This window comes from Catharus ustulatus, chromosome 1 (assembly GCF_009819885.2).
Source record: "Catharus ustulatus isolate bCatUst1 chromosome 1, bCatUst1.pri.v2, whole genome shotgun sequence".
NCBI lineage: Eukaryota > Metazoa > Chordata > Aves > Passeriformes > Turdidae > Catharus > Catharus ustulatus.
This window is the reverse complement of record NC_046221.1, coordinates 88523067-88530316: the sequence shown is the minus strand read 5'-3', so window position 1 is coordinate 88530316 and position 7250 is coordinate 88523067.

Below are 7250 nucleotides of genomic sequence, written 5' to 3'. Positions count from 1 at the left end.
TACCCCTTTACCTGTAACACAGATTCACAAAACATCAAAACTACAGCAAAATGCAATTTCCTCTGAACAGCAGCCTATGAAAGAAGCAGAGAATTTGATTATGGGAGACAAAGAGATGAGGTGTCAGTTCCCATTTTGAAATGAGCTATCAAGAGGCACCACTTAAGGAGGGAGATTGAATAAGCATATTTCAGTTCTAACAGCTTTACTCCCTGCCATGTCACTAAACAATAATTATAATGCACTGTAAGTGATCCAGGGAGGGCCTGCATAAATAGGAAAAAAACACAATTTAAAAGGGGCAGGAGATAACGCCTGTTTCAGTTACTGTAATTTGCGTTAGTAGAGGGCTTCCCAACTTGGGTGTTACATGGCTCAGACACCTGAAAATTAAACACTACAAAACCAGGATTAGATCATGCCAGGTTTAATTTGCAAATGCCCTGTCTTTGCTTTGCATTATATTTATATTAAAAAAGAATCATATTATATATTGGTTTTCTTTCGCCACTTCACAGTGCAGCTTTTATAGTGACAGATGTGCCATTCTGGCAAGCTGCAAATGTGGCTCAGCACTTTCATCATTAAGATGCATTCCAAGGGTTTTTTTAATATAGCTTGGAAATAAAAGCTTTTCTGTATGAAGGAGTCCATCTCAAACCAGAAGGAAAAAACCCAAACATAAAAGAAGACACTTTCCCCCCCCAAACTTTCAGAACTACATGAATAGAACAAAGTGGATGGCAGCTTTCTCAGAAATATTTCAAAACATCTCTGTTTCCTCTACTGTCATGAAATCAAAGTTGTCTGATCAGGCAGAAACAGCCCACCAGTGGTTTTCTCTTGAACTCATGCACTGGACTCCTGTACTTGTTATAGGCTAAACATTAATTTATATAAAAATGTGACCCTTATCAGTAGCAAGTAGCTCAACAACTAGGTTAAAAATCAGGTTTCTTCCTCTCTCCTTGCTGAGAACTGTACCTCTTCCATCTATAATTTATGGGGGAGCACAATAACCAATTTAACTCATGGTTGGAATTATCTTTTATTAAACATGCACAACTATTTATAGTGAAAAATAGATGAGAATTTCTTCAGTGTAGCACTACAAGACAGGACATTTTTGTGCCCATTCATGCATCTACTTTTGATTTATATGTTTCATTTTGTGCTTTTGAACAGTCATATACACTTCAAATTTCCATCACTTTCCTATGGTACAGTTCAGTTTTCCTGTTATGCACAGAAAAAGCAATCCTAGTGATATGATTACTCATACTTAGAAATACCTTACATGACTAAGCAATAAGTGAACAGTGCAATGTAAGCTAACAGTCCATCGGAAATAGTGTTCTAGCTAAAACTCCTTTGTACAATTGGACTATTGCAGTTAATAATATGGAATATTCAAATTTTGAAGCTGAATATTAGATTAAGATTGCCTGGAAAATTGAAAAAATTAAATTATTGAAATCTATTAAAATAATTTTGTCAATGACAGAAAGGACAGTAAAATCCTGAGCAACTTGGTCTGATCTCACAACTGCCCTAGCTTTGAACTAGTTGTATTAGAGTTTTTCTATAGTTCTGTGGAGAAAGGTGTAAAATTAAATACATAAAATACCAATATAAAATACCAACCAGAATTTACTTAGACAATCCACAAGGCATAGAATGAAAAACTACAAACTGAATATGCAAAAGAGAGTTGCTGTTCCAGCAGACCCGCATTTGATCTTCGCAGGACTAAAAATCGCACCACACTACAACTTGTGCCGGTTAAAATCACCAGGGGAAAAACCTCTGTGGCCACACAGTTGCTCTGTACTGAAATCTTGGCACAACTTATATCAGAAAGAGTTACAAGAATAATAATAGTGAAGCTGATGGGCAAATCTAAGAAGACACAGCGCACTGGATAAATTCCAATGTATTATAGCCTTTAGTAGGAGAAAAGGAGATACCAGAGATAGATATATTTGCAAACTAACATTCTGTTTTTTAGAAATGGTTTTGGCAATGATGTTCATTTTCAGATAATTCAGACAAGTTCTTATTTAAAAATAAACACAAGATTTTCTTAGAGGAATTACAAGGTACAGTAATTTCATGATTATAAGCCACATAATTTTGACTAAAATTTTGGTCCAAACCCAGAAGTGCAGCTTATAATCAGGTGCGGCTTATATATGGACAAAGAACGAAAAGTTGCTGTTTTAGTTTGGAGGACAGGTATCTGCTGAGAAAGGTAGGAACTTCTCTTTGAAATAGAGAATGTAAACCCCCTCCCTCCAAATTACTATAATTTTGAAATCAAGGGGCTTTCAGGCAAAGATATGGGAATTAGGAATAACAGTTCTTTTCTAGGGAAATTAAAATAGAAATACAGTACTACAAAGAAACAAACTCCAAACCCTGACAAAGTCAGAGTACAACGTGACACCCTGTCAGGCAGGGTGTGGGTAGCAGTCCCATTAAATGATGGTTGCAGTCCCCTTGCAGTGACAGATGTGATTCAGTTGAAGCAGTGCTCCTGTAGAAGATGCAGTTTCCCTCCAGAGGTCCAGTGGTGATGTGGAGAAATCCAGTTTTCCTCTGGAGTCCAGTGGAGAAAGGGGCTCCCTTAGTGTCCCAAACCCTCTGTTTTTATCTTGGTAAGAAATGTTGGGCTGTTCCCTCTGGCTGGAGCAACTTCCTATGCGATGCAGTAATTTTATCAGTCCCACAGTGGGACTCAATGGGTCATTAGCAGAAAATGACTCGCTGGAGGAAGGATGGGTTGTGAAAAGATAAAGAACAATGCCCCAGCCTCAGCCTGGTTTCAATGGATGGCCCATTAGCAGCATATCTTCCGTGGAGATAAGGATCACTGCCCCCATCCTCAACAGATGGTGATAGAACAGATACCTTTTATCACACTCTGTATTGCAACCCAAGACAGCTGTCGACACCTGGACATGCTGCTTATAATCAGGTGTGGCTTATATAAGGACAAAGAATGAAAAGTTACTGACACCCAGAAATGTAGCTTATAGTCAGGTGCAGTTTATAATCGTGAAATTACTGTACCTTTTTTGGAATTTTAAAAATATTTTGTATTCTTTTACATAAACTAGCAACAATAATGGAACTTTATCTGAGAAGCTCAAATAACCACTGTGTAACAACCTACACTGTTAGAACAATCTTTTTTGGCCTAACCAGAGAGATGTGTCCCTCTTCCAAAACATATACTCAAAACAAGTCAAAATTTCTGAGAAGACAATGCTTCTGTCCACTTTTCTGCATTGAGCTCCAGACAGTACTTTTCAGAGGACCACAAGTAAGCTGCTGCAAATTTAAGCATTCACAGTTTGATATCAGTTGTTTTTTATTAAAATTTATTTCCATTTTCTTCTTGACGTTATGGGATGTTTGCAGTTTCTAATGCTGACCTGGTGGTTTTTATTCTGTAGATTTTTGTCACATTAACTCACAGAGAATTTTTCCACAAAAAATGTGGCATAAACAATATTATTTCAGCATTGCAAAAATAACTAGGATTTTATTTCCATAAATTTGAATATTTGAAACATGACCATTGCCATTTTCAAAGTGTTTTCTAAAAATTACCTGTAAGTGAACAATGATAAAAGATCGAAAAGCATCACGGCATCTGAGTCCTGATTTCTTTCTTTAGTCTCTAGTCTAGAAGAAAATATCAATAACATTACAGTCTTTATATAACACTTAGAAATTATGCTCAGCATGAATATTTCCACTTTTCTCTTATGCTTTTTGCTTTGAGACTCTCATCAAATGCATTGATTGGCTTATTTTGAGAACTAGAACAGAAATTATATAACTACAAAAATTTCGTGCATATATTTCTACTTTATAGGATGGAACTTTCCATCTAAAGATATTTCAGCTTAACATTTGTGAGATCATTTTTCACTCCCTTTTTTAATTCAATTGTTTGTTTGTTTGGAACCATTCCCCTTGATATGGAAAACAAAGTGTTTAAGTAGGGAGAACAGTGTCTGTCTGGTATTCAGACAATGATTTTGTTGCTCTGTTTAAAACACAGGACAGTCATGTCCTTAAGCATTGCCTTATTCCAGTCTTATTTCCATCAGATGTGGAGTAGAGTGGGAACTGAGAACAGAGGCACAGAGATGCTCCTGAATAGGCACATCCTTGCTCTTAAGGAGAGTAAAAAGTGGGAATCTGCTGATTGCTATTAGTGAATTTGAGGACTTTGCTTTCTGTCCTTGTCTCTGTGATGACACTCAGCTGCAGACTGAGCTACCCAGATCCACTGACACTGCAGTACATTGAAAATGAATTTTGCTGTAGAATGATGCTGTATTTCAACCAGGAAAGCAGTATTAAATCTACACTTTTGCATGTGCTTGAACTCTTCTTTATGTGGATGTGTTGAGACCAGTAGGCAAATAAAAGCCAGACTAATTTCCTGACAATGATAAGAAATTTACATATTTTCTCACCTAAATTCTGGGGCAATTAACCAAAACCATAAGTATGTAATTATTTGATTGACTAAAAATCACCCAATTTGATAAATCTGAGAAAATTTTGAAGCAATTTGTGAGTATTTGGGGGGAAAAAAATCAAAAACCGTGTGATAAGTAACACAACAGTAAAGAATTCATTCAAGCCAAACTATTTGCTTCTTTTGCAGACAGTGGAGAAACCATAAATCTCAACTAAATCTTTTGAAACTGCCTCAAGGTGGCTTTTTGAAAAAAAAATTTGGTTGATAAAATTTCTAGACTATGGGATTCAAACTTCCCAAAGCAGCAGGAATGTAAGACAGGCCAGCCAAATGGGCTGAGGCAGAAGAACAGAGGGGGAGCCATGGAGGGAGCCTTCTGCTTCATTCAACATCAGAACGGCTTCAAGCATGGAGGCTTTGTTTCAGGCCAGATACAATGCTTTATGTTTGTAGAACCACAACAGAACTGAAAAATAAATCAGAAGAAGGGAAAGTATTTCCACCAGTATTTTTGAAAGACATAATAAATATAAAAGTCATTACAGTCCTGAAGCATTTGAACTACAGAAAAGAAAAGGGAGAAAACTTTTAAAAATTACCATACCTATCACAAATATAATAATAATTTATGCTGTTTACCAGTCAGTTTAGCAAATATTTTACCAGTTCAGGATGTGGTTGTTCTTCATAAAGCCAGGATCCTTGGATCTTCCATAGTCTTGCTGTTCAGATTTCTGCTGCTGCAAAATTATCATTGTTTTAAATCACAAGCTTGCAGGTATTATGAACAGAAGCGAAGTTTTATTCTAAACGATATTTGACATTGAAGATAAAAGGAAATTACAGAGAAATCCACAGATATATAGCCTGAATTTGAACACCATCTTCAGTTCACAGTCAAAAGTTCACTCAGTCAGGACAGTAGATATATTTATGTAGGTTATCTTGATATCTTGAAGAGAACTGGCAGCAGCAGAGAAATATAATGTCAGTTTAGACTCTGGTGTGTTTCCAGCCAACCCATAACAGTTACCAGCAGCTATAACCACTGTAAAGGCAGAATTTGTTAGTGCTATAACCCTTTTGTATATAGCAAAATGAGGGAAAATACATTCAGAATACTTAGTTCTAAGAAAATATATAAAGTAGTTCTATATATTGCAAGGATAACATCTTTTGGTTGTGAATACGTACATTAATTAAAATCTGAAAGCTTAGCAAGGAGTATCTAAAGCAGTGTGATTCTTGAATGGCCTTGCAAGTAAAGGGAGGAGGCAGTTGATGAATTCGTGCCATCCTTTTCCAGTGCAGAAATTCTTATATGTTTAGAGAAATTGGTCTAATGACTCAATGAATAGCACATTTCCTGCTTCAGCTGGCAGTGAATATATAACTCAATGATGTATCAGGCTCCTTAAAGTATTTTACGTATATTTTATTAAAAACCCCTTAAGAAAAAGTTAAGTGCCAACATCATTAGCTACTCTACTATTGATCATGAGTCTCCTCTGATTCTATGCTTCCTAGAAGATATTTTCGCCATGGATTGAGTTAGGGTAGAGTATTACTTCTTTAAATTCTGGACACTGTATGTGTATGGAAGAGCTCTCTGTCCCTTTGAAGCCAAGACTAGCCAGAGATTTCATTTTGCAATTTTAGATACCTTAAGGTTAAAAAAGGGCATTGATCACCATCTTAGCACAGGATGTTTAAACAATTAACATGAGGCTGTGTGTTTGTCAGAAACTAGCCTCTCCTAAAATTTATACTAGTAACTGCAATTGGAGTCATACATGAAGTTCCCAACTCCTTTCCACTTCTGTTTTACACGAATTTCTGTATGGAGTAATTTTAAAGAATTAGCTTCTTTTAAATAGTAAAAAAAAAAAAAAAAATTATTTAAAGCAAAAGAAAAAAAAATAAAACTTCGAATTTATAATTACCAGAGCAACACTGCAAATTACTTGGGTTGTGTAAATAAAAACGAGAAGGTCTAGGTCATCTGTTTTAAGTACCTGGGCTACTGTATGACAAATGCAATTTTACTGTGGGTAAATGTGCACCTATTTCAGAATAGATACAGTGTCTTAATAGATCTATCTGAAAAGGTTCAAGGGAGAAAATATAAATTACACTAAATGGAAAAATGATACAGCATAATGACTTAAAAAGGCCTCCAGCACCTCAATCAACTATGTAATCTGCTTCATTTTCCCTGCCTACAATTCCCCATGCAGTTTCAAATGTCTGATATTTATCTTCACTTCTCTTAAGCACTTTGAACCCATACTTGGGAAACAGGTAATTCCCACATTTCTAAGGACTGAACACCTCACGGGTAAACAGATTCCACCTGAAAGTGTTTAATTATTCATCAAGTGCAGTTTTCTCCAGTTTAGGAAAGAATTCAAAATGTTAACATGCATGGGGAAAATTTCAAGCATAAGGGATACATTTTCCTTACTAATGCATTCTGAGCAAGACCTGAGGAATCAGTAGAATTTGGAGTCAGCAAAGCTTTGTAGGGCAAAGCACAGCAGAGACACAGATGCCTAGGAATTTCCCACTGTACACTGAATGGCTTCACTGCTTATCATATAGAAGAAATTCATTTCAGTCCAGTGCAATCTCAAGCAGATTTGTCAGAAAACTCCTTGAGATAAAATTCTAAGTAGTGGCTTCTGACACTGCCCTTACCTTAAACTTCAGTGAAAGAGATTATGGTTAGCACTCTTTACCTCATTAATGT